This window comes from Xenopus laevis, chromosome 8L (genome assembly GCF_017654675.1).
Source record: "Xenopus laevis strain J_2021 chromosome 8L, Xenopus_laevis_v10.1, whole genome shotgun sequence".
Classification (NCBI taxonomy): domain Eukaryota; kingdom Metazoa; phylum Chordata; class Amphibia; order Anura; family Pipidae; genus Xenopus; species Xenopus laevis.
Window position 1 is genome coordinate 92965859 of NC_054385.1, and position 27184 is coordinate 92993042.

At 37.0% G+C, this 27184-nt stretch overlaps 1 protein-coding gene and 1 long non-coding RNA gene across 7 annotated transcripts in view; one reads left to right on the top strand and one right to left on the bottom strand.

The window, feature by feature from the left end:
- kcnh5.L (potassium voltage-gated channel subfamily H member 5 L homeolog) overlaps positions 1-27184 on the top strand; it is a 218288-nt gene that overhangs the window by 146393 nt on the left and 44711 nt on the right. The gene's annotated exons all lie outside the window — the stretch shown is intronic.
- Positions 13006-23234, bottom strand: LOC108698821. The gene is made up of 3 exons (XR_001932720.2): positions 23131-23234; positions 13747-13816; positions 13006-13132 (listed from the first exon to the last, which is right to left on the bottom strand). It is a non-coding gene; the product is annotated as an uncharacterized LOC108698821 (long non-coding RNA).

Sequence of the window (27184 nt, forward strand, 5' to 3'; positions counted from 1 at the left end):
TAATCGACCCCGAAAACGAAACAAAATTTGATTTGAATTTTAGAAAACTCAATTAGAGTTTTTTCTCTGAAAAAACTCGAATGTCAGGAAGGCGGCAAACAACTCAAAATTGATCCCTGGACCTTTATCATTGACTTAGACAACAATTCGGCAGGTTTTAGGTGGCAAATAGTTAAATTCAGGTTCTTAAAGGACCAGCGTATGATAAATCTCAAAAATGAAAATCAAATTTTTTAAAAAAACTATAATCGAATCTGAATAACTCCCTACTCAATTTGACAGTTTTGACCATAATTGCATTTGCAGTTAGACCCTTGATAAATCTGCCCCTTAATGTCCCTCTGATTTTTTTTTTTTTTTTTTTTTTTTTACATAAACCTGAATGAGCTCATGTCAAAATGAGGGGGGGGGGTATTTTTCCCTTTAAAATAATTATACAGTAAATGCCAGTGGAACTGTAAGACATAGTGGAGGACAAGCTACACTCCTTGATGACTTCATATAGTATTTAGCTAGGAAAATGCCTCTATCTAAGTATTCTTGGCAGGGATCATTCTGATTTTTCCATGGGCAAAATAAAGCTGGGAAGAATTTGGCAGACTGAAAGGATTCTGTATAATTTATGTTCTCCAAAATTCCATCCTGACTTGCCTATTACAGCTACTTTTTGTTTTACCAGTGTGAAAGTGTAATATGTTTTTTTGTTTTTTTTTTTAAAGAATTTGCAAATATTTTGCAGTGGTTGGCAAAGAAAGCTAAGCGAGGAAGCAAAGAATTGAACTTGTCAGACAATTTGTAATAAGTACAAGCTGTTTCCTGGGATATATCCCATGTGGAACATTTGCATAATGCAATTAATTTGAAAATGAGAATGTTCTACAATTGAATAAAGTTCTGATGTGTGAAATCTCAAAAAACACAAATGATCTATCATCTCCCAGCATCAGAAATTGTCATTTACATCCAGGAATGTCTCATCTCTGTGTAATTTGCACCTTTCTCCCCACAGCTTTGGGAGTTTTAGTCTGATATTTATATAATACAGGAAGCATAATACAGGTCTTCTTGGTGGACTTGCTTACTGGCTATAAATGCTAATCTGTAATATATACCGCCATGCTTTAAGGTTACTAAAAATATTAAAAATAAAAAACCCATTTGTTTTACCACCAGTATGGATTAATGCAGCTTAGAATCTGTCCGACACCATTTATGGAAAGCAGAGGTCCCACTTTTTTACATAAAAACTGAATGAGCTCATGTCAAAGAGGGGGTCAAGCTACATTCCCTTATGGCTTCCTCTAGTCTTCATCTAGTATTAAGTTGGACAAATCTGTCTTGCCAAATCATTCTTCCATGGACAAAACCAAGCCGGGAAGAATTTGCCTTAAAATATTCTGTATAATTTATGTTCTCCAAGATTCTGTCCTGTTTTTCCTGTTTACTACAGCTTATCTTTCTTTTAGTAGTGTGAAAGTGTATTTTTTTTTAAAGAATTAAAGCACAAGGTATTGCTTTATTATTAAAGAGAAGAAGGAAATACTGAAAGATTTTAACTTTTTTTGCTTAGACTGGTTTCTATTAAAATATCAGGGCTATATGGATAATGTGTTTCCAAAAAGCAGATCCCGTACCTGTATACAAAATGGTAACAATACATTTTAAGGGGCAGATTTATCAAGGGTCGAATTTTGAGTCTGTAGGAGTTTTTAAAAACTTCCATAAACTCTCATAAACTCAAAATTCTAAAAAAAAAAAAAAAAGACTAATGTATTAAAAACACTTGACAAAGGGCGCTGCCCGAAACATGTTGTGTATCTCTACCCCCAATAAAGAAATTATTGCAGTCCAGTTGCTGCCTTGGATTTGTCCCACACCTTCATATTTTCTACAGTTTGAAAAAAATAAAGTCCACCAAATTGTTTGTAAGAGGTCCCCCATAGGCTAAAACACCATTTCGGCAGATTTTAGATGGCGAATAGTCGAATTCAAATTCTAAAAGGGACAGTACATGATAAATTTGGAATTTCAAATGTTTTTAAAATCGAATCAAATTTGGACTATTCCCTAGTAGAATTACACTAAAATAAACTCGAAATTCCAATTTGAAAATTCAGATTTTCAATTCGATCCTTGATAAATCTGCCCCTAAATGTACTAATGTTTATAATAAAGGCAGGTCTATAAATTTATCGATAAAAATGGAGGCAGAATTATAGAAACAGATTTGTTTCCTACATGTGTTTCAGAACTCACATTTGATGCCACTTTCAGCTCTTAAAGAGCATTCCTTCATAGAGTACAGGGGATTTCTTCTACCCTGAGAAGTCCAAAATGCTTAGGTTCTTCTCTACAGTAAAAAGTCAAAAAGTCTACCATGTTCAATTTCCCTTGGCCGGTTGATATCACTGCAGTACCCACCACACTGTCAGCCCCTGGGTTGCTGAAACACACAGACCTGACTATTTTGTGCTGATACATGTAGGAACACTTGCTGATCCTCTTGTTAGGGTCACCTACCCAGGCCTAATGTGGGACTGCCTTAAGCTGGCTATAGACGCAAAGGTGCCATCACCGTTCGTAAAATTTTTGGACCATGTGTGGAGTGTCCTGACATTTTTTGTATCATGGAGATCAGTCGTTCAGTAGATCAGACAGGTTAAAAGATTTATATCGGCTAACGATAATATCTCTGCATGTATTGCCTATCTGACTATATCAATGGGAAACTGTCACTAGTATTTGTCGGACATAATTTTCATACGATTACTGCCTGTCAATTAATGGCCCGAGCATCATGTAATTTGTTCTCTTTACTACTTTATTTTAATCTGAATGGTTAGTTGCAGGTCGGAAGATTGGAACTGACAATCATTAATCCACCATAAACTATAATCTGCATGTCTATGGCCATCTTAACATGGATACCACTGCTAGGACTGTCTTAGATCTATTACTGTCAATTCCCCGGGGAACCACTCTTCCCTTGCTTTCTATGGTGATCTTTTTAGGAGCTACACATACTCTATCTTACCACATTCCTAAGTACAGTATTCAACCAATTTGCTCCTCATGTACACACCACTCTATAGCTGTAATTTACAAATCTCGAATATCCTATATCAATTATTTATACAAATATGTAGTTTAAAGATAATTTTATTTAATTTTACACTGTCATTAGCTATTGTTACTCTAACAACCTGTTCCACGCTTACAATATTGTTTTAATGCATTTCAGTTTATTGATGCACACATTAATCCTGCAATAAATCTATATTGCTGCTGGAAAATCACCTTGGTAACGTTCATCTATAAATTGTCTTTATTCACGCTAGAAACCCATGTGCATATTTAATGCTTTGTAACTGAAAATGCTGAGTGGCCAACTGTGAGGGAGTGCTCTGTATTCTGCTTGAGAGGGTACAATATAAAATGTTCTTACTTGCTCCTGAAAGTGTAGGCAAATGTGTCACACTAAATATAGCCTTTCTCTGTCCCATTTTACAGTCCATTGAGTGAAAAACCCATGAAAACGCTTGTCACTCTTATGTCTTTTGTATTTTTACATAGCAAAAGGGACACGTGGACCTGTCAGACATCTAGAAATCAGCCCTCTGTTTGTTTTAGCTTTTATCGTGTTTGACTTTCTTCTTTCACTGTGGAAAGGCTTTTAGTTTTAAACAGAATTTCTAGGTACATGTCATTTATTTCTAAATATGCAACCCTGGCACGATACAAGTAAAATACATTAAGTCAAAGCCAAGCTGACTGGCACAGAAAGTGTTATGTAACAGAGAGTGCTGCAAACTCTGCATACTCACCCAGAAATAACACATTTGAAATCAGCATTTGCATTGATTCCAACTAAATTTATACTTTCGGTGGTGAAATTTTTAGTTATATTCAAAAACATATACAGTAGCAAATACTTCAAAGTTATTGCATTTGGTGTGCTTCTCTCCAAATACACATACACAATATCTATCTATCTATATATATATATATATATATATATCGCATGACTTTTTGTCAGAAAACAAGGAAGTAAAAAATGTTTTCCCCTTTCCACCCCTAATTTGCATATGCAAATTAGGGTTCGGGTTCGGCAGTAATTCGGGGGTTGGGCCGAATCCAAATCCAAAATAGTGGATTCGGTGCATCCCTAATATATATATATATATATATATATATATATATATATATATATATATATATATATATATATATATATATATATATATATATAAATTTCTCCTGTGTCTTAAAGGAAAACTATACCCCCCAAGATGAATACTTAAGCAACCAACATGTTTGGTTTGTTTGTGTGCACCTTGAATCATATGGTCCCAGTGTGCGGCCCTTAGTTCTTAAAATGACAATTTTCTATTTAGGATTAACCAATGGAACATATTATTATGAAAATGGTTTACATGAAGCAGAGTTTTACATATGAGCTGTGTTATTGCAATATATTTGTATAGAACCCTGATTGTTCAAGGGTAATGTTTTCCTTTAACATTTACCCCCATATGTAATATAAGTTTGCCCAGGAGCAGTAACCCATGGCAACCAATAAAATGCTTGCATTGAAATAGGTGACTAGTAAATTCTACCTGCTGATTGGTTGCTATGGGCTATTGCCCCTGGGCAAACATAGTGCCATTTATTACATAAACCCATTATTGACTGTATATTTATGTAATAAAATAATTACTAATTTTTTTTATAGAGGTGTGCCCTATTCCCTTGAATCTAAATACTATGGGGACTGCCAGGCAGCCCCTACACAGTGACGACCTAGCTTTTTACTAATGCTTCTTTTGGTATGCCAAATGAATACACTATTGCATTTAAATGTTGATGTGGCTGAATTTCATGTCTACTAATCAGGCAGATAAAAAATAATCCAAAATGTTGACTTTGTCCATTTAGATATATCCCAAGCTACTGGGACCACACTGCAATAAAGGAACAGTATGTCATAAAATAATTACTAATTTTTTATACTGGTGTGCCATGTTCCCACATCAACATTTTGACTGAGCAACTGTGTATTTAAATTCCAGGTAAAGGACATACGTACGATATGTTAGCCAGTCAAAATTTAACTTTTGAAATCAAACTATGAAAGTCGTGTAAAGGTGATATTATCAAACTCATGACAAGCTTTCATAATATTTCAACTTCAAAAAACTAAAAGAATATTCCAAAGTGTGCAGTATTAGGGTGATCTGATTCTTCAGCCCATGGGCCAATGATCAGATTATAATGAGGACCTCTGGATGCCCATTAAGAAAAAACTGCATACTTGCTTACATGGCTCTTGTCTGGCAGGATTTTCAAACCTGACAGATGTTGCAAGGACAAGCCCTTCAAGGACCCCAAACACAGGCCAATAAGCTTCCAGCATTTATTATACTATATATAGCCACCTGGCTGATTTCCATTTTAGAAGTGTTAGCCTGTTAATCGATAAATCAAACCTTACTTCATTGAAATTAACCCAATTCAAAATAAAAGCAAGCTTGAAATTCAATCAAGAATTTGCCTTAACTAAAGCAAATGATCGGGAAGGGCAGGAGATTGAAGTGAAACTTGAAGGTTTGAATAAAATGATGTTGCTAAAAACATTTCCCCATCATACTCATTATATATGTCTCCAGGTGAGACCTCATGTATGTTGTTTCCCATGGTGTGAGTATTTGTATAATGAAAGTCTGCATGCAGGCCCAAATGACCAGTGCTAAATGATTGCATCAGACCAAAATCGGCCCGCCATTTTCACAACAAGGATTGGATCTTCCTTTGTATGATCAGCATATTGTAGTACTGTGAAAACCCTCATTTGAAAAAAAGACTTTTGCAAAGATGAATACACCTGAACATTTTCTAGCCACAACTTTGAGCCTTCAATGTTCATAAATATTCTAGATATTCTTTTTCTTCCTCTTGCATTCATACATGATGATTAAACTCGGAATTCCCAACAGCACACTTGCATATGCAGCGGTCCACATTCAAATACATTCTTCTAAAAGCTATTTAGCTCTGTTTTATCTGCTGTAACTTTTTTAACACTGTTTCCCCCTATATTTTGCATGGAAATACGGAATTCTTTTTTAGGAATTCTTCCTAGGGAGAGCAAGGAACTTCATTTCTTCATCATTTAGCCAATAACAGACCTGTTATGCTATACTGTTGTTTTCTGTTGTAAAGTAATGCATATTTTCAGATTAAACAATTTGTCTTGCTTGAGTTTATTTAACCAAATTTGATATATAATTGCCTTGCCACTAATAGTCACTCGGCCACATTAAATCCCAACAGACTTATGATTAGGGCAAAGAACAATGCTGCAGTTGATAAAACACCACAGGCTATTATTGCATGCAATATTTTATAAATTGGCTGTATTTTACTATAATAGTGGTATTCTATTAATGAAAAATTAGGAAAGCTGCTGGAAACCTACAGTTGTATGATATATATTTTTTTAAAATAATGCCATAAGAGGACTGGCATTGGCCCTGAGTTATTATTCTTTTTATTCTTTTATTCTTTCATATATGTTCCTGCCTCAGTGGAGCTTAGTCAGTCTATGGCCCCTATCACATTCACACACAGGAGCCAATTAACTGGGTGAAACCCACCCAGACATGGAGAGAACATAATAATTCCTTTTGATACCCACTGTGCAGCCTATATTTGAGCCCATGAAAAGGGCACTGCTAGGATAGTGGATGCAAACATAAGACCAGTAGGCTGTGTCTAGCCCTCTAATACCAAGATGACTATAAGTATCCTACTTATATGTTTTATAAGGAATAGAGTTGTAAAGTTAAACAGTTCTATAAATGGGGCTCACTCGGTTAATCAACTTGACAGGCAAAATTAGGCATTTGTAGTAATAATAATATACAGGAGCACAATTAATTTAGAACAGAGTTATGGTCTTCCCAGGCAGCTCTGCGTTTGTTGGTTAATTATTAGTGATGAGCGAATTTGTCCCGTTTCGCTTCGCTGAAAGTCGCTGAAGTCAGTAGGCTAAAGTTTTTCTCGCTCCAAATGCATTAAATTCAATGGGGTATGTCCTTGTGGCAACTTTTTGCAAATTTTTATGTGACAATTTTTGACACCGCTTCCGAAAAAATTTGCAGATGGCTAAATGTGGAATTTTGCCACGAATCCATGAAGAAAAAAAAATCGCTCATCACTATTCATCATAAATTGATATAGAAAGAAACGAGCATTTATTTTGATCAGTTCCAAGACTGCAATAAACAATACACTAATTCTGTGAGCAAGGCAGATAAGGTAACCTCAACAAAGCTTTGTTCCATGCAGCAAATGAGAGAAAATAGCAAATATCTTAAATAAAAATATAAGATAAGCAAAGATACAACTGTTTAAGATAAGCAGGACTTTTGGGGAAACTGTGACTTGTCGCTTAAAGGGCAATTTACCTTCATTAGCAAAACTGTAATAGTATATAAAACCTGACCCTAAAACCCCCCCAGAAATGTGTTGAAACCTTCCACAACCTGCCAAATTGTGTAAAATGTATGTGGTGTTTAAGGGTTGTGGCCATAAAATGGGCATGGTTAAAAATATTTTCATCCCGCATGACAGATCTTTTTGTCCCTCTTTCTGATTTTCAAATGTTGGGATATATATATACGAATATAACAGTTGTTATATTCATCAGTAAATATAAAAAGAAATACAACATGAAACAAACAATATAGAAAATAGATACAATAACAAATATGGTGAACTTCATCTTTGATTGAGGCATAATGTATTTGTTACTCGTCAGCAGGGCCACTATATTTTCCAGGCAGCAGCATGCCTTGGAGTTGCTGCTGCCTGTGTTGCATGCATTGAGCTCAGCAATCGACACTTGTTGGTTAAACAGATGCCAGGCAAAGGTCTGAATTTGGGAGAAGTGAAGCAGAGGTGCTTCATGGGTGTAACTCCTATACTCTACCCTATATGTTTTTCTTGTTTTTTTAATCATATTTTCTGCCATATATGTTTTTCTTGTTTAATCACATTTGTTAAAAATCAGCCTGTAATATATCATGAGTATATTACATGAACAACACCATGCATTGTAGCTGCATAAAGAATGTGATAAACTCATTGCGCTACTGGATTTAGTATGTAGGATATAGCCCATTAAAATATGTGCTGATTTTATTATGTTTAACTAGAATATCTCGTACCTATTAGTACAGGTATGGGATCTGTTAACCGGAAATCCATTATCCAGAAAGCTCCAAATTATGGCCACCTCCGATAGACTCCATTATTATCAAATAATCCGAATTTTAAAAAATGATTTTCTTTTTCTCTGTACTAATAAAACAGAACCCTGTAAGAACCCAGATAAGATATCATTAATCCTTGTTGGAAGCAAAATCAGCCTATTGGGTTTATTTCATGTTTACATGATTTTCTAGTAGACTTAAAGGGCAAGTCAACCCCAAAATAAAAATTTGCCTAATAAAAGAAAACATAATTCTGAGCAACTTGACAATATGCATTCATTACAAATGTTCTATTATTTTAAAGTTATTGTATTTGTATTGCTATTAAAAGCAGTGTCTGTCCCTTTCTATTCTCTGCACTGGTAACTAAAGCTGGCCACAGATGCAAAGATCTTATCGTTCGATCCTCGAACTTCCCCATCTCCTGACCTGCCACTAACCTTATTGGGTAAGTCCACACGGCGTTTTGGGGAGATTTGGTTGCCTGGCGACTAATCGCCTCGTTTTTGCACGACCAATCTCCCCAAACGCCTTCCCTGTTCCTGCGCCGGCTAAAATGAAAAAAACGTTGGCGCTAATCACATGTCGGTTCCCTTTCCGAAGTCGCCCGAAGTCTCCCCAAAACGCCCTATGTGGCCTGCCCCTAAGATCAAATCAAGTAGAAAAAGAACAGATCAGATGATGTTCTGCTCCTGACAGCAATCGTACGAAAGTTATGTCCGACAAAGCTGGTGACAATCTCTCACTGATATCGTCAGATCGCCAATATACACAGAGATATTATCGGCAGCCGACAGAGATTTTCTAACCTGTGCAATCCACTGAACAACCGATCGGCATGGCACGACAGATGTGGGGACACTCCACACACGATCCAAAAAACATATGAATCACGGATTCGTACGATCGGATCTTTGCGTCTATTTCCATCTTATGTTGATACAATGTAAAACAAGGCAGTTGATTAACAGATCTGTCTTTGCTGGAAAAAGACTTTTGCAACATTGTTTAAAAATTAACAACCAGGAATTAAGCAAATGCTGCTTTCAATAGCAAGTGTTTTTACAAATAACTAAAAATTATTAATTAATGTATATTGGAAAGTTGCTTAGAATTATGTATTTTTTTTATTAGGCAACTTTTTTTTGGGGTTGGCTTGCCCTTTAAGGTATGAAGATCCAAATTACGGAAAGATCTGTTATCTGGAAAACCCCAGATCCCAAGAATTCTGGATAACAGGTCCCATACCTGTATTATTATATGAGGTTTAAATTTCAGGGTTTTTTACGCTTTTTTCGTTTGTTTACGATATCCCATTAAAAAGCAGGATACTGCCAGTATTATTTTTTTCCCTTAAGTCCTTGTAAGACTAGAGAAATGAAAAGTAAGAGCAGTCTGCCAAGATTAGCTTCATTTGTGTTTTCCTTTAAACCCTTGCTTGGTTTTTTTGGAAGATTACAGGTACACCCCTCAAAATGAAATGTATTGCTAAATGTTTATGAAAGGGCACTCTGTACAAAGATAAATATATGAAGTTTTTAAGCGAATCGTTCTTTCAAGCAAAATCCCTTAAATCAGTTCTTTTGTTTGGATGTTTTGCAGAAAATTCATTCAGTTACATTTATAGATAACTGGTTCTATTGACAGACTATAATTGATTTTAGCAGAGTACATAATGTATATGTGTGCATATGTTAAATGGAGATGTCAATAGAAAGCTATAGACCTTTATGAATCTTCTGCCTAGTGCAGAAAGGATCCATCAGTTCAGGTTTTAAATTCCTTGTTCCCTTTGAGTGTCTTCTGGTGCATTTAGAACATCTGAGAACACTCTAGCCTTCACGGTTCTCTTATCTCGTAGCCTGTTTCACCTGATCTACTCTTTGGCCTCTGCAGGAGTTAACCTTAGCTCCCACTGATAAGCCTGAAGTATGGTGTTTCAGTTTCATGGTTTTGAATACAAATGCCATGCACTGGCAGCTGGGACAGGTCAAATCACTTGACATATATTTCAGACTCACCTATTTCCAATTAATAACATCTTGCCTGTAGGAATAATCATATTTATAAATGGAATTGGGAGAACAACTCCCTCGGTTTAAATGATGATTTATTGAAGAGCTTATGGGAGCAGGAGCTGGGGAGTTGAGCTGATAAGAAGAAAAAGCCAGCATCTAAAGGTTAGAGTATAATAGCTCCTAACTGTTCTATAAAAATAAAGCCAGCACTGAGCTGTCATTGGCAGTTTCTGGATTACTATTATTATTATTATTAACATGTATTTATATAGCGCCAACATATTGCGTAGCACTGTAAAGTAAATGTGATTATATAACTAAATCACACGAATTATATACATAGAACATATGGCGTTACATACATCACAATCAATACAGGTACAAAAAGGTGAGGAAGGCCCTATGCATAGGCATACAGTCTAAAGGGAAGGGAGTAATACACAAGGTGTGGGAGTGGGCAAGATCGAATTAAGTAGGTGAGAAATGAGGTATTGTATGTGGTGTTGCGTTTAAGCAGAGTGAGGGTAGGCTACTTACCCTTGTTATGTAAAAGACAAAATGCAAAATAGAGAAGTCATAACGACCTTAAATTCTAAACCCCAGTCAAAAACTGGTTGTCAAATTCAGTTGTACAATAACTCAAGATGCGTGGTTTGGATTTAATAACAATAATTATATTTTGAATAGTTTTATTTTATATTAGCAGTGGAGGAAGTAGAAATCTTCCCATTAGTGCAGAATATAAAATATTTCTTAACATGAATACAGTAGTGCTCCCAAGTCTCCCACAATTGTGAAAATCCAGATATTTTAACCACAACCCTCTTTGATCTACCATGGCCCTGCCCATTTAAGATCAAAATTACACCATTGGCCTAAATCTCCCTCTTTTTGGTTCTGTAAAGATTTATACAACCTAAAGGCAATATGAAAGTATTCTTGAAAACAGTTTATTATATACAGTGATGCCACTTAATATCTGCTTTTTCTGTGACTGTCCTGTTTTGCCTTATGGCAAGTATTCTACGTACAGTAGTAACCTGATTTTTTTATTTTCCCGGGGACCACTAAAAAGCTGCATAAATTGTGGGAAAACATAAAATGCAGGAAGAAAAGAACACCGATTACACGTACAGGACTGCAAATAAATGACAGAATTTCTACGAAGCCGTAACTTCCACACATGTGAAAGTGGGTTCTACTGTATACACTCAAGATAAAAATTAGTGTCCTACAAGATCAATACCATTTATCTGAAAGGATCATATGCACTTCTTGCCTTGGGAAGTCTAGGTGTGAATTGTCTTTGAGAGCAAAAGAGAGGAGAAAACTTACCCGAGCTACAATAAATATATAAATTCTGAATCTATATATGTACACAAAGGGACTTCACCTCCAATTCAAATAGCCAACCAATATTACTTTACAAATTCACAACTTAAATGTTGTATTTAAAATTAAAAGGCAATATTTATTTGTCACCATGCCACAAGAAATAAAAAACATTTAAAACCAGCATCGCTGCATGTAAGATGAGGGATCCCTCTCCACTGAGTGTTTGCTCACCAGGCGATTCAACCGAGTCGCGTGTGAAAAGTGCAACAAAACAAAGAAATAAACTAAAATGGATATTGCAATTACTGTGTACTGTGTGACCACTGTAGATGGCCTTAATTATATTATACTATTATGCTATAAATAGGTGTGCATCTGGAAAAAGTAGAATCCATATGTTGGTGAGGACGATGTCCCAGTGGCACCAAATGAGAGACTTTGTTAGGAGAATAATGCTCCCAGTTAAAGCTCCTGAGTCCACGGTGCAATGGTTATGGTTCCTGTGGTGATATAAGATAATCATCTTTAAATGAAGTGGCAGGGTCGGTGAGGGGCTTTTTTATATATGTAGATATCGTTGTATTCGATATTGTGCTGAGTAGGCTTCTGGTCGGGTGAAATCCCCATATAAAGATTTGTGTGCCAAAAGGCCCTTTTCGCAACTTAGCAGTCGCGTTATTTCAATTTATGGGTTATATAATGTCCCGTGGGTAATCCCAAGATCTGCCACAGCTAGCCCCAAAAAGATGAAAGTATAATTATCAATCATAGTGCATTCTCATTCAACACGGGCGTCCCTTTATCCTACTCAAGGTGCTTCTGCGTGCCACATATCCGCAGTGCTCCACGCATACTCAGGGAGAGAGGAATCCTCAACGCCAACAGACAGCGATGTGCCTCGACAGCTGTTTCGCCACCAATCGTGGCTTTGTCAAGAGTTATCTAGTGTTTTCTAAATTCTGAATCTCTCAGAAAATAACACAACACTGTTAAAGTTCAAAAGTTATGTATAATGGGAATCTCAGTGTCCACCACAAATATTGAACAATTACCTTTTTCCCTATATAGAATAAAAGAAAAAACAATGACCTTTTGCCCTGTTGCCTTTATATTTTTACACCATAACAACCAACACCTTTATTTGTGGTCTCCCTGAATACAGAGAAGCTGTAGGTTTATCTCTGTTTCTCTGCACCAGCCGGTTATTACTGCATGTTAAGTCTATCTGCCTGTGTGAAGAGGACACATTTTATCCCAAATGTTATGAATTATTTATAAATTCACAGGAAAACATTATCTCATAAAATAATAATTCCTCCTTACCATATGCTTCTTTTGTTTTCCCTGGCTTTAAAGGAACTAGATTAATTGAGGCATACCTTATATGGAGAACAAAGTGATGTATATTTCAAGGAAGTTTCAGTGTTATTTCAACCACCTTTATTAATTGTGCCATGTTAATCTCCATCATTGTTCCTAAATGCCTTTGGCTGATTGTCTCTGTTCCTGTAATATAGACAGGTTTAGCTGCTTCATTTCCACTTCATGTGCATATCAAGATAATGACCTCTTTAATCTTCACTTGGTAAAGGCATTTATTACAAGTAAGTTTTTCTTTGTGAATTAACTTGTACTATACAGACATTTTTTTTTAATAACTGATATTTTAACTGAAATTTAAATGTGCAGCATTGCCTACCATGATTGTGGAATGAAGCTTTAGTAGCACACAAGAAAAACATATGAAAGTTTAGTAATGATAAGTGAAAACACAAGTAATACATGCAACCTTTTTAAATAATTGTTGAAAACCACAATAGGCCATCATGCTGCCAACTTTCACGGAAGGTGTCGGATGTGTATGTAAGAGCAGGAAACCATAATAGCTCCCTTCTGGGACCATTTGCCCATGGAGACCATACAATACCATTTTTATAATTACATCTAAAGCTGGGTCGTAGACTCCCGGAACCCATGGCAAGTATTGATGGTCCCCCCCTGAACTAATTAGTACTCATTACAATCCCCTGCCTTAGTTCCTTCTCATCATTCCACTCACCAATCACTCTTATCCACCCTACATCCTTCCACACAAATACCCATTTAACTTCCTTGCTTACCTGCTTTTGCCACATCTTATACTTTGTGTGCCCTACTTTTTAGCCCAGTCAAGGATGCTTCTTTCATTCTCTAAAAAAAAAAAGCCAATGTTCTTAGACCCTTAGGCATTATTGACTTCTGAAGTCAACATTCTCATCTGCAGAGCCATAGAAATAATTGTCATGCAGCATTAGTGTTGAAGTAAGTGGTAGAGAAACTTTGCTGTGAATGAGAGTTATGAATGGATCATGGAAGAACATCTGTTATGAGTACTGTCTGGTAGAGATGGCGCGAACTGTTCGCCGGCGAACTTGTTCGCGCGAACATCGGGTGTTCGCGCTCGCCGGAAGTTCGCGAACGTCGCGCGACGTTCGCCATTTTGGGTTCGCCATTGTTGGCGCTTTTTTTTGCCCTCTCACCCCAGACCAGCAGGTACATGGCAGCCAATCAGGAAGCTCTCCCCTGGACCACTCCCCTTCCCTATAAAAACCGAAGCCCTGCAGCGTTTTTTCACTCTGCCTGTGTGTGCTGAAGAGATAGTGTAGGGAGAGAGCTGCTGCCTGTTAGTGATTTCAGGGACAGTTGAAAGTTTGCTGGCTAGTAATCGTTTTGATACTGCTCTGTTATTGGAGGGACAGAAGTCTGCAGGGGTTTGAGGGACATTTAAGCTTAGGTAGCTTTGCTGGCTAGTAATCTACCTTCTACTGCAGTGCTCTGTATGTAGCTGCAGTGGGCAGCTGTCCTGCTTCTGATCTCATCTGCTGACTGCTGCAATAACAGTAGTCCTTGTAAGGACTGCTTTTATTTATTTTTTTGTTGTTTTACTACTACTACTACTACTACTACTATAAGAGCCCAGTGCTATTAGTCTAGCAGTGTTGGGGAGTGGGACTGGTGTGCTAATCTGCTGCTCCTAGTAGTTCAGCAGCACCAACTTTAATTTTTTTTTTTAATATTCATTTTTTTTTTATTTTACTTTTTTTATTTTACTACCGCTGTAGTAGTGTATAAGTTGACCTTTTAGGCATTATTTGCCCTGTAGGCATTTTTTGCCCAGTGTGTTATTCAACCAACTGCCATCTAGCTGTGTGACCTTGTTCACATTCTGTCTAAATATCCATAATATTACCGTCTCCAGAAAAAACACCGGAGTGACTTTTTTCAAGCAGCCATAATATATTTTACGTAATCCGTATCCATCGCTGTAGTAGTGTATAAGTTGACCTTTTAGGCATTATTTGCCCTGTAGGCATTTTTTGCCCAGTGTGTTATTCAACCAACTGCCATCTAGCTGTGTGACCTTGTTCACATTCTGTCTAAATATCCATAATATTACCGTCTCCAGAAAAAACACCGGAGTGACTTTTTTCAAGCAGCCATAATATATTTTACGTAATCCGTATCCATCGCTGTATTAGTGTATAAATTTACCTTTTAGGCATTATTTGCCCTGTAGGCATTTTTTGCCCAGTGTGTTATTCAACCAACTGCCATCTAGCTGTGTGACCTTGTTCACATTCTGTCTAAATATCCATAATATTACCGTCTCCAGAAAAAACACCGGAGTGACTTTTTTCAAGCAGCATTCATATATTTTACGTAATCCGTATCCACCGCTGTAGTAGTGTATACGTTGACCTTGTAGGCATTATTTGCACAGTGTTTTCTTCAAACCGCCATCTAGCTGTGTGAGCTTGTTCACATTTTGTCTAAATATTGATAATATTATCGTCTCTAGAAAAACCACTTGAGTTACTTTTTTTCAAGCAGCATACGTAATCCGTATCCACCGCTGTAGTAGTGTATACGTTGACCTTGTAGGCATTGTTTGCCCAGTTTTTTTGGCCGCAGCCACTGAAGCACAGAGGCCAGAAAAAATATGCCATATAAATGCTGAAAATAGTCATTTTTTGCCATACGTTGACTCAACGTATATGGCAAAAAATTACTATTTTCAGCATTTATATGGCATATTTTTTCTGGCAACTGTGCTTCAGTGGCTGCGACCAAAACAACTGGGCAAACAATGCCTACAAGGTCAACGTATGGCAAAAAATGACTATTTTCAGCATTTATATGGCATATTTTTTCTGGCAACTGTGCTTCAGTGGCTGCAACCAAAAAAACTGGGCAAACAATGTCTACAAGGTCAACGTATGGCGAAAAATTACTATTTTCAGCATTTATATGGCATATTTTTTCTGGCAACTGTGCTTCAGTGGCTGCGTCCAAAAAAACTGGGCAAACAATGCCTACAAGGTCAACGTATGGCAGTTGTTTAAAGAGAACAGTAGATTACTAGCCAGCAAAGCTACCTAAGCTAAAATGTCCCTCAAATCCCTGCAGACTTCTGTCCCTCCAATACAGAGCAGTATCAAGCAGATTACTAGCCAGCAAACTTACTATCATCTGTCCCTGAAATCACTAACCGCTCTCCCCCTACACTATCTCTTCCAAGCACACACAGGCAGATTTTTCAGATACATTTTTGCCCTTGATCCCCCTCTGACATGCCACTGTCCAGGTCGTTGCACCCTTTAAACAACTTTAAAATCATTTTTCTGGCCAGAAATGTCTTTTTTAGATGTTAAAGTTCGCCTTCCCATTGAAGTCTATGGGGTTCGCGAACCGCTCGCATTTTTGCGCAAGTTCGCGAATATGTTCGCAAACTTTTTTTCCGACGTTCGCTACATCCCTACTGTCTGGCAATTAACTCCATACTAGCTTTACACATGGGCTTAATATTCATGCATGCTTCCAGAAAATCACTTTACTTAGAAGAGTCACCAGCATATTTAATAAGTTCTGTTATGTTTTTATTTTAGTTCAGCTTTATTAGCTCACTTAAGTATGTGCCAGCTTCAGGTATGGACTTAGGGCTAAGGGGAGTCATAGTAAAATGACAATTATTATGATAATGTATCTAACTAGCATCAGCAAGTTATAAATGCTTTCACAAAGGTTATAGCACACAGGGGTTTTAATTAAATGAATTAACAAGGTAATGAAATAGCAAGAGGGATTGGTAACAAGAACCTCCAATTTAAAGGGATGGGAAATAATTGAAATATAAGGTTGATTGAAAGGAAAGGATTGGTGGTTTATGGTATATTGATGAGCCTGGAGTGTGAGTGATAGTTTTAATGTAACAATAGTTCAATTCATGGAGTTATTAAGTCAGCCTTTAGAAAATACTGAAGTTATGGAAGGCAGTAGATAAGAAAACCAATAAGAGTAAGTTGCACTAGTCAAGACAGGAAATATTAAGGCGTTCTGGTTGTTTCTTGATTAAAGTAATAAATTGGGCAGGGCTGGACAGATTAAAGCAAAGAGATTTGGCAAGGGTTTGAATATTGGGTGCAAAAGCAATTCAGTGTCCTAGAAAGATTCAATCTGTATTTTTTTAGATTTGATATTTGCCTGTTCTAAGGTGCAGAAATGTGCTTAGATAAAGAGCATATTTTTTTACAAGTGTAGTTTTACACAGATTGGCTTCTGTAAATAGTCCTAATGATGACTAATAGCTGTAAATGTCTGAATAAAATGTCAGCACTTTATAAAGGATAATTAATTGTTGAGGAAATTATTTAATGCTTGAAACAAAAATGTTTTCTAGAACATAGATTGGAACCCGTTGCAAATTATGATTGCAAATTGAATGGAATTATGATTTTAAAAATAAACTATTACCTTTTTCGTAAAGGAAAGAGACGTTTATGTAAATAAATAAAGGAACAAGCACTGAAACAACATTTTTACCATCAATAGCATTATTTTGTGCTTTACATCTTTCAGTAATAATGAACCAACTGCATTAAAAGAACATCAGAAGGCATTATCTGTTTTCAAGGAATTGTACTAAAAATAATTAAAGGCATTGAAATGAAATGACCTTTCTGAAGGGTTATTCCTTACAATTTTTCTAAATTACAAAGATTTGAATACAATTATCTGTGCTTTTATTTTTTGAACAACAACCTTTTCATGACTGATGTTTGTAACTTTCTGTATGTCTGTCTATGTACATATATAGATATACACTATTGGGATACCAGCACTCACGAAAAAATGTGGAACGACTGCCTGTGTGCAATCCTTAAACTTTAACATGTATCATCCTTAAAAAGGAGCACTCACAGGCCTTACAACTCATCAAAAAAATTTAATATAGTGTGGGCACAAAAACTAGTTTCTGTGCCCACACTATATTACATTTTCTTGATGAGTTGTAAGACCTGTGAGTGCTCTTTTTTGAGGATTATATATATATATATATATATATATATATATATATATATATATATATATATATATATATATAATGCTGTTAAAATCACAAACTTACATAGGTAAAAGAGAAAGCACTCACCCAATTGTGTGCATTCACATTGAACATGTGACCCTTAGAGGAACCCTGCACCAAGGAAACAAAATCACCTAGGTTATAGAGTATACAGAAAGAGGAAAGACACATTGATAAAAACAAATTCCAAAGACTTCCTGAAACAATGTAGCAGAAACTTGTAGCCATACTCCATAGAGTGATACAGAAATAACTTAATGATTGTACCAGGGAGATTACTAAAGCAATAAAGGCCAATTGGCAAATTATTAAAACTGATCCCGATTTATGTAGACTAGCCCCTGAGCACCCTATGATTTGTTATAAACGGGGTACTAATTTACGGGACTTATTAGTAAAAAATGATCTGGTTCCATGCTATCAAAAAACAACCACAGGATGGCTAACAGGTAATAAATTGGGATGTTTTCGCTGTCCCAACTGTACATCTTGCAGATATGACACCAGCTGATTCTTTTTTTCACCCACAAACAGGGAAACGCTTAATGATAAGACACCATATCACCTGTACTACCACACATGTGATTTATCTGATTACTTGCCCATGTGGCTTATCATATGTAGGGAAAACCGACCAGACGTTGCATTTAAGGATGGACGGACATCGATCTGCAATTGTGTTGCGTTCAGGGATGGTATAACTATTAAACCAGTTGCGAAACATTTCCTAGAGATGGGACATAGGCTACCGGGTTTAAATATATAGCAATAGACCATATCCCCCCCCTGAAACGTGGGGGTGACAGATCTAAACTTCTTCTCCAGCGTGAGGTTTTCTGGATGAAGAAACTAAACACTATAGCTCCCTTAGGTCTAAATGAACACTGTTCCTTCTCATGCTTTTTGAACCAGAGATGAATATACTGTATTATTACTATAAATTGTCATTTCTAATCACTCTATGGAGTATGGCTACAAGTTTCTGCTACATTGTTTCAGGAAGTCTTTGGAATTTGTTTTTATCAATGTGTCTTTCCTTTATCTGCATACTCTATAACCTAGGTGATTTTGTTTCCGTGGTGCAGGGTTCCTCTAAGGGTCACATGTTCAATGTGAATGCACACAATTGGGTGAGTGCTTTCTCTTTTACCTATTTAAGTGTGTGATTTTAACAGCATTATGGTCTTGATAAAGGTCTGAGATGGAGACTGAAATGTTGGCCGTCTTTTAATGTATTAAATAAAAATATGAATTTTTAATTTTTCTACTATAAATCCTGGTGTGCACCATTTTTTCTGAGGAATTTATATACAGCAATGTTTGGTAGCATCTTGGTCAATTTTTGAGAACGGAGTGCGGAAGGTACAAGGATTGTGTGTATATATATATATATATATATAGTTGCAAAGATGAAGCCGCACTCACAGGACTTAAGAAGCAATAATCAGATTTATTTATTAGTCGTGCCAAATAAATCTGATTATTGTGCGGCTTCGTCTTTGCAACTTTAAATTTTTCCTTGAAGGACAGCACCCAGGCAATTATAACTACGATTTTGTGAGTGCCGATACTTATACCGCTGAGATATATACAGTGGTGTGAAAAACTATTTGCCCCCTTCCTGATTTCTTATTCTTTTGCATGTTTGTCACACTTAAATGTTTCTGCTCATCAAAAACCGTTAACTATTAGTCAAAGATAACATAATTGAACACAAAATGCAGTTTTTTAAATGAAGGTTTACGTTATTAAGGGAGAAAAAAAACTCCAAATCTACATCGCCTGTGTGAAAAAGTGATTGCCCCCCTTGTTAAAAAATAACTTAACTGTGGTTTATCACACCTGAGTTCAATTTCAAAGGTTATAAAGCCATTTCTAAAGCTTTGGGACTCCAGCGAACCACAGTGAGAGCCATTATCCACAAATGGCAAAAACATGGAACAGTGGTGAACCTTCCCAGGAGTGGCCGGCCGACCAAAATTACCCCAAGAGCGCAGAGACAACTCATCCGAGAGGCCACAAAAGACCCCAGGACAACATCTAAAGAACTGCAGGCCTCACTTGCCTCAATTAAGGTCAGTGTTCACGACTCCACCATAAGAAAGAGACTGGGCAAAAACGGCCTGCATGGCAGATTTCCAAGGCGCAAACCACTTTTAAGCAAAAAGAACATTAAGGCTCGTCTCAATTTTGCTAAAAAACATCTCAATGATTGCCAAGACTTTTGGGAAAATACCTTGTGGACCGACGAGACAAAAGTTGAACTTTTTGGAAGGTGCGCGTCCCGTTACATCTGGCGTAAAAGTAACACAGCATTTCAGAAAAGAACATCATACCAACAGTAAAATATGGTGGTGGTAGTGTGATGGTCTGGGGTTGTTTTGCTGCTTCAGGACCTGGAAGACTTGCTGTGATAGATGGAACCATGAATTCTACTGTCTACCAAAAAATCCTGAAGGAGAATGTCCGGCCATCTGTTCGTCAACTCAAGCTGAAGCGATCTTGGGTGCTGCAGCAGGACAATGACCCAAAACACACCAGCAAATCCACCTCTGAATGGCTGAAGAAAACAAAATGAAGACTTTGGAGTGGCCTAGTCAAAGTCCTGACCTGAATCCTATTGAGATATTGTGGCATGACCTTAAAAAGGCGGTTCATGCTAGAAAACCCTCAAATAAAGCTGAATTACAACAATTCTGCAAAGATGAGTGGGCCAAAATTCCTCCAGAGCGCTGTAAAAGACTCGTTGCAAGTTATCGCAAACGCTTGATTGCAGTTATTGCTGCTAAGGGTGGCCCAACCAGTTATTAGGTTCAGGGGGCAATTACTTTTTCACACAGGTTTGGATTTCTTTTCTCCCTAAATAATAAAACCCTCATTTAAAAACTGCATTTTGTGTTTACTTGTGTAGATTTTGTATAATAGTTGTGTAATAGTTAAATGTGTTTGATGATCAGAAACATTTTGTGTGACAAACATGCAAAAGAATAAGAAATCAGGAAGGGGGCAAATAGTTTTCACACCACTGTATATACCGTATATATATATATATATATATATATATATATATATATATATATATATATATATATATATATATATATATATACACATATGTGTACAGTATATAGTATTTGATGAAGGGGGCTGGTACTGGGGAAAAACGGAGGCAGGAGGCCTTGGAAGGAGATTGTCAGGAGAGATAGGGGGCACTAAGGAGGAAGAGATAGGGAAGGTGAGTTCTTCAGGCAGAAACTGATAATGTGATGAGAGGACGGAGTGGGGGAAGAATCTGTGACTGGACAGGGAGGGACAGCGAGGTCGAAGAATCTGTGACTAGTTGTAGATGGGAATGAAGCTAGGTTAAGAAACTGGGACAGAACAAGATGGTGGGGGACTAGAACCAGGTCAGGACAGGGTGTAATAAAAAAGACTGGAGTAGGAGGACTAGAACGAAGACTCTGGGACAGAAAACAGGACAGTGCAGGCCAGAACCAGGTCAGTATGGGGGGGACTAGGGTTGCCACCTTTTGGCCCAGCTAGGGTTGCCACCTGGCCAGTATTTTACCCGCCATACCGGTAAAAAGGATGCTTGATCCCAATGTTATTACTAGGAAAAAAATCTAAATATACAGGAAGACTGGTATTCTTTTCCAAAAAAGGTGGCAACCCTAGGCCCAGCTAACCCTGGGCAGAGGTGGGGCCATGATGTAATGAGGGTAGTGTTGTGACATCAGGGGCGGGGTTATGGCATGGCGATTGGACGCTCACCACATCAATCATAGGGAATCCTGCCCGGTTTTCCTAAGGAAAACCGGGCAGGCAGTTTGACCTGGACAGCAGGACCGGGGACAACCCTAGGGGGGACCACAGAGGACTGGAACCAGGAGCAGGATAGACAGAACTTAGGGACACAGGAGACAGAGCAGGGAGATCCAGGAACAGTGCCTCAGTGCTCAAGTAAGGCCAATGCTTAGGCATGGTATGCGAAGAGGGCTGGGCTTATATAGGGTAGGGTCAGCTGATTGGATGACCCCCAACCCACCCATAAGGATGCTGGGATGAATTAGCTAAGCCAGGGACCCAGATGAAAAGGAAATAAGAGCTTGCTGGCTGCTCTCCTGGTCTGGTGGTTAGAGAGAGCTGCCAGCAACCAGGAGGTCCCAGGATTAAACGCCAGCAGGATCTGACAGAGATTTTGATACGTTTGATGCCATAATTGTTCTGTTTTTCTAAAACCTTACCTAATTTTGTTACTTTATAATTGTTAAAATGAAATATATAAGTTGCAGGCAATATTTAAAGTCAGGATGCATGTTCAGTAGAGGCTTATGCTACTGCTGCTGAGAAATGGCAGCAATTCACGTGCAGGTATGGGACCCATTATATGAAAATCCATTTTCCAGAAAGCTCCAAATTACAGAAAGGTTATCTCCCATAGACTCCATTTTAAGCAAATCTAATTTTTTAAATAATAAAACAGTGCCTTGTACTTGATTCCCACTAAGATATAATTAATTATTCATGGACTAAAACAATTCTCTTGTGTTTATTTACTGTTTAAATGATTTTTTTATAGACTTTATAGACTTAAGGTTTAGAGATCCAAATTACAGAAAGATCCCAAGTCCAGAGCATTCTGGATAACAGGTTCCATACCTCTATCATATTGTTACAGTGTAGAGTGTCAATGACCAGATTTGTGAGTTGCTAGTGGGAAATCCATTAGAGCAATTTGTTTTTAAAACATACATTTTAGAAAACAGTGAAAAATAGAAAGCGATGGAAAAAAAGAATTATTTGTGGTGCACTGTTTCAAGACAGTACATTGTGTTAATGCAGACTACTGTATAGAAGGAAAGTGATTCATTCCTCAGGAACTGGAGATTTGGTGTAGCTTCATGTCAGGGAACATTTTCAGTAGAGAGGAGAGACTTGAGCTGTTGTTCTGAGAAATGGCAGGAACTGGTGTATTAAATTGGGAATAGAAGCTTTGTTCTCAAGGATTTTTTTCCTGAACAAAGGAGATCCTTAGGGGTGTAATTATCATCATGTGCATGAAAACAAGGTCTCAAAGCAATATCTTGTTTAACATACATACCATCCCTTGCCAGGTGCATGTGCTGAACATAGAGTAGAACGAAAGTAAACTTCACTGTTGGAGGGTATCTTCACTGTTGCCATATTATAGAATTTCCTATTGAGAAAAGCAGTAATTACCGATTTATCAGTGGAGATATAGTCAGCATTTGTATATAGTTTGATGCATGTATCCTCCTGTTGTACAGAGCTGTGTGATACTGAATGTTGGTGCTGTAGAAATAACAATTTCCCCTACAACTCTGAATTAGCACATGGGCTGTTGGGGGTTCATATGCCTCCATGGAATATTTAAAGAGGAGTTTGAGACCCTGACACCCCAGAACTACAAGCATTGGCAATTATCATTAATCTTAGCTTTTCCAGACTGAACAAGAATGTTGTGTCTGTACAATATACATGAAGTTATGTGTTATTTACACACCGTAGTGTAGCATGTAGAATATGTGCAATTCAAGAGATATGTAGGGGGAAAAAACACTGCATATGTTTTTTTTTTTTGCCCTATGTTTAAAATATGTCTAATACAGTTGCCTTAGAAATAGTTAAGTCTAGTTGCCTGGAACGAAATGCATTTTACTCCATCTGCTCATATCAGTTGTCCAAGGCTAAAACCCTAATACAGTTCTAAAATATTTATGGAAACATAACAGTAAATGAACCAATACATTTTTAATCAGTAGCCATGTTTCTTGTAAGCATACTGAAGTGCTTCCTAAAATTCCAGATAGTTCTTTTATTGTGTGTTGGAAAGTAGCCAACATACATTTTCACATTTTGATGCATTTATTTATGGCTCATACGAATGACACACTGCTTCATAAAAGTTCTTCAACATTTCTCTTAAAGGATAAGTAAACCTTTAAAATAATTAAATGTAAAATTGATGCGTTCTACTCTTTTGCAATGTAAATTCATTATTTATTTTTTAATTCCAAGATTTAAAGGGATACTGTACATGTAATGTTAACTTGAATATATTTTGTTACAGTGCCACCTGCTGGTTATTTTCCAACCAGTCTGACCACCAAGTAGTCAAGGAAGTTGTCAGGAGAAAGAAAGAGGGCTGCTCTGATGTTCTTACGGTTAATACCTTATTAACCATTAGGGATGTACCGAATCCACTATTTGCGATTTGGCCGAATTCCCGAATCCTTGGTGAAAGATTCGGCCAAACCGAACCCGAATCCTAATTTGTATATGCAAATTAGGGGCAGGAAAGGAAAACGTGGAAAAAATCTTCTTTTGTGATGAAAAGTCAGGTGATTTCCCTACCTGCCCCTAATTTACATATGAAAATTAGGATTCGGATTCGGTTCGTCCAGACACAAGGATTCGGCCGAATCCAAATCCTTTTGAAAAAGGCCGAATCCCGAACCGAATCCTGGATTCGGTGCATCCCTATTAACCACAACCATCCATTAAAAATGCCATATTTCTATATAATGAACTTTTTGCATTGGCCTTAAGTTTCAGCTTGTCAATAACATCAATGATCCCGGACTTGTCACAGATGGTCACCATCTTGAAAAGTGTCTGCAACACTCACATTCTCAGGGCTCTGAGCAGCTGTTGAGAAGCTAAACTTAGGGGTTGTCACAAATTATCAAACAGAAAATGAGTCTGGCCTGTAATATAAGCTGATGCTACAGGGCTGATTATTAAATTCTGATGCTAATTGCACTGGTTTCTGTGCTGCCATATAGTAATTATCTGTATTAATTACTAATCAGCCTTATATTGTGACATTTCTATTCTATGTGTACTGTATATTGTCAGTTGGTCCCTAAGCTCAGTAAATGACAGCAGCACAGAGCATGTGCAGTGAATCAGCAGAAAAGAAGATGGGGAGCTACTGGGGCATCTGTGGAGACACAGATCTTTACTGCTAAAGGATTGTGGATGCCTTGGGCTGGTACAGAAGCCCAAAACATTATGTACAACATTTCTAGATGCTTCTTTAGTTTAACTTTCCTTGTCCTTTAACTCAGTGTAAAGAGTACAAAGTAATTACTGTTATACTAGGGTATTCTCTAGTTACAGGGCCCATTTCAGCTTGGTATTTCCCTGGTTGGTCAGTTCCACATGTGGTCCAGCTTCTGTGCAGCTACCTGGTCATTTGTCCGGCAGTGTAGTCTAAGCTTTATACTAAGCTCAGTTCTGAACTCTTACAAACTGTCACTTTACCTTTCTAGTTATTACAAATATCTGATTAGTTCCAACGTTAGTAGTGGCCATTGTGCTATTGCTGTCTAAAGTGTGCCTTTCTACTTCCCTAGGGTCCCACAGAAATGCAAAACAATCACCAGAAAAAAAATAAAAGCTGTCCCCGTTTACTTTCTAAAAAATATAAAACCAATAATTTTCCTTATTTATATTGTCACTGCAACTGAATTTAAAGGCATCATTTATTTTTGCAGTACCCCCATGAATAGTGAACATAGATTGATCTGTAATCATTGGGTTCTGGCATATGGAAAGTAGTAAAGCATTTACAACTGTCATCTTGTGCTTATTTAGATCATTTATAAATTACAAAGTTATAACTAGTATTTCCCTATAATACGAAATCTTGTTGTTTGTTTAGAGCCCTAGAGACTTGTAGAAAAAAAAGCTCAACAACATGCTCTTATGCTAATTAGTGTGTTCATTATAATAAATGTCAGCTTCAATATATCTAACTGCCAGTGAGGATGGTCGGCTCTCACCCAGATAGGGATGCTTTATTTGTATAGATAGCTGATCAGAGGATTGGGCATAATTGATGTAGATTTTTTTCACCTTTGCATTGAGTTTGTTAATAACTACTGTCTATAGAGTTGTGCTAACTGTTTGGAAAATCTGTGTTAAGGACACTGAATAGGGTCTATGGGTGATATGTTTAGCCTCATGTGAACTTACTTAAATATAGAATTGTAGGCTAACCAAACAAAAGGATAGTTGTTAGAAAAATGGACTCTGTCCAGATGCATGCCAACAAGCAGGAGACTAACAATAAATCTGCATATTAGCACTGTAATGAGAAATGACTGGCTAAAAGCTTTTGTAATTGTTGCCTTTGCTGATACATAGATTAACAGCTATTTGTGGAATGTTCGGTTGGATATTTGATTTCTAGACACCTAATGGCATTATTAGTTCAGTCTTTCCCTTCGCTGTTTATTTGCATCATTTGAATTTTATGTGTGTGTGTTGAATGCTCGCTTCAGCTTTACAACATAATGATAGTGGGATAAGGAAGAGGAAAATGAAAACGGTAAAATATTCAATACAATAAAATGAGTCCGAGTCTTGCACATTAGGCGGTTTATGAGATGCAATAATGTTGGGGTTGGATGAAATAACTCCTTAGAGATCATATATGAATGGAGGAACAACGTGCAAAGTGCAAATTATCTGGAGCAGAGTGCTATTTTCTTTTTTTCTGTTCTTGAACAACACATGGGCATTTCTTCTGTAAGTCTGGCTTCTTTTATTTGCTCCCTTCTTTTCTACTGTTCTATCACTTTTCTTTCTGCTTTTATCTTCTTCTTTTTCTTATTTCAATGTTTATTTATTTTTGTAAAGGTAAAAATGGGCATGAAAAAAAGAATATCCTCTTATTTATTATTTTACTCCATTCCTTTCTCTTATCCAATTTTCTCCTCCTCATGGACCTCATTTTCTTGTTCCTCTATTTACTTTTGCTGTGAGCAGAGCTACAGTAAGGATCAGGAGGAGGTACATTAGTATAAAGACTAATGATTCCCTGTTTCAAAGATATTTTTTGCAACTATCACCAATAATAAATGATAGACTTAGCTTGTATACATGCATAGGGAGCTAGATTGTGAGTTAGGATTGTGATGGTGGACATTTTCAGGTGTAGACCATGCTATGACTGGAAGCAAGTCCAGATCTGAAACTATATATATATATATATATATATATATATATATATATATATATATATATATATATATATATATATAGCTCATTTATATGTGAAATGGATACCTCAAACTCATAGCAACAGACCAGCAATTTTTGACGCACTGCAGTTTGAATAAAATAAG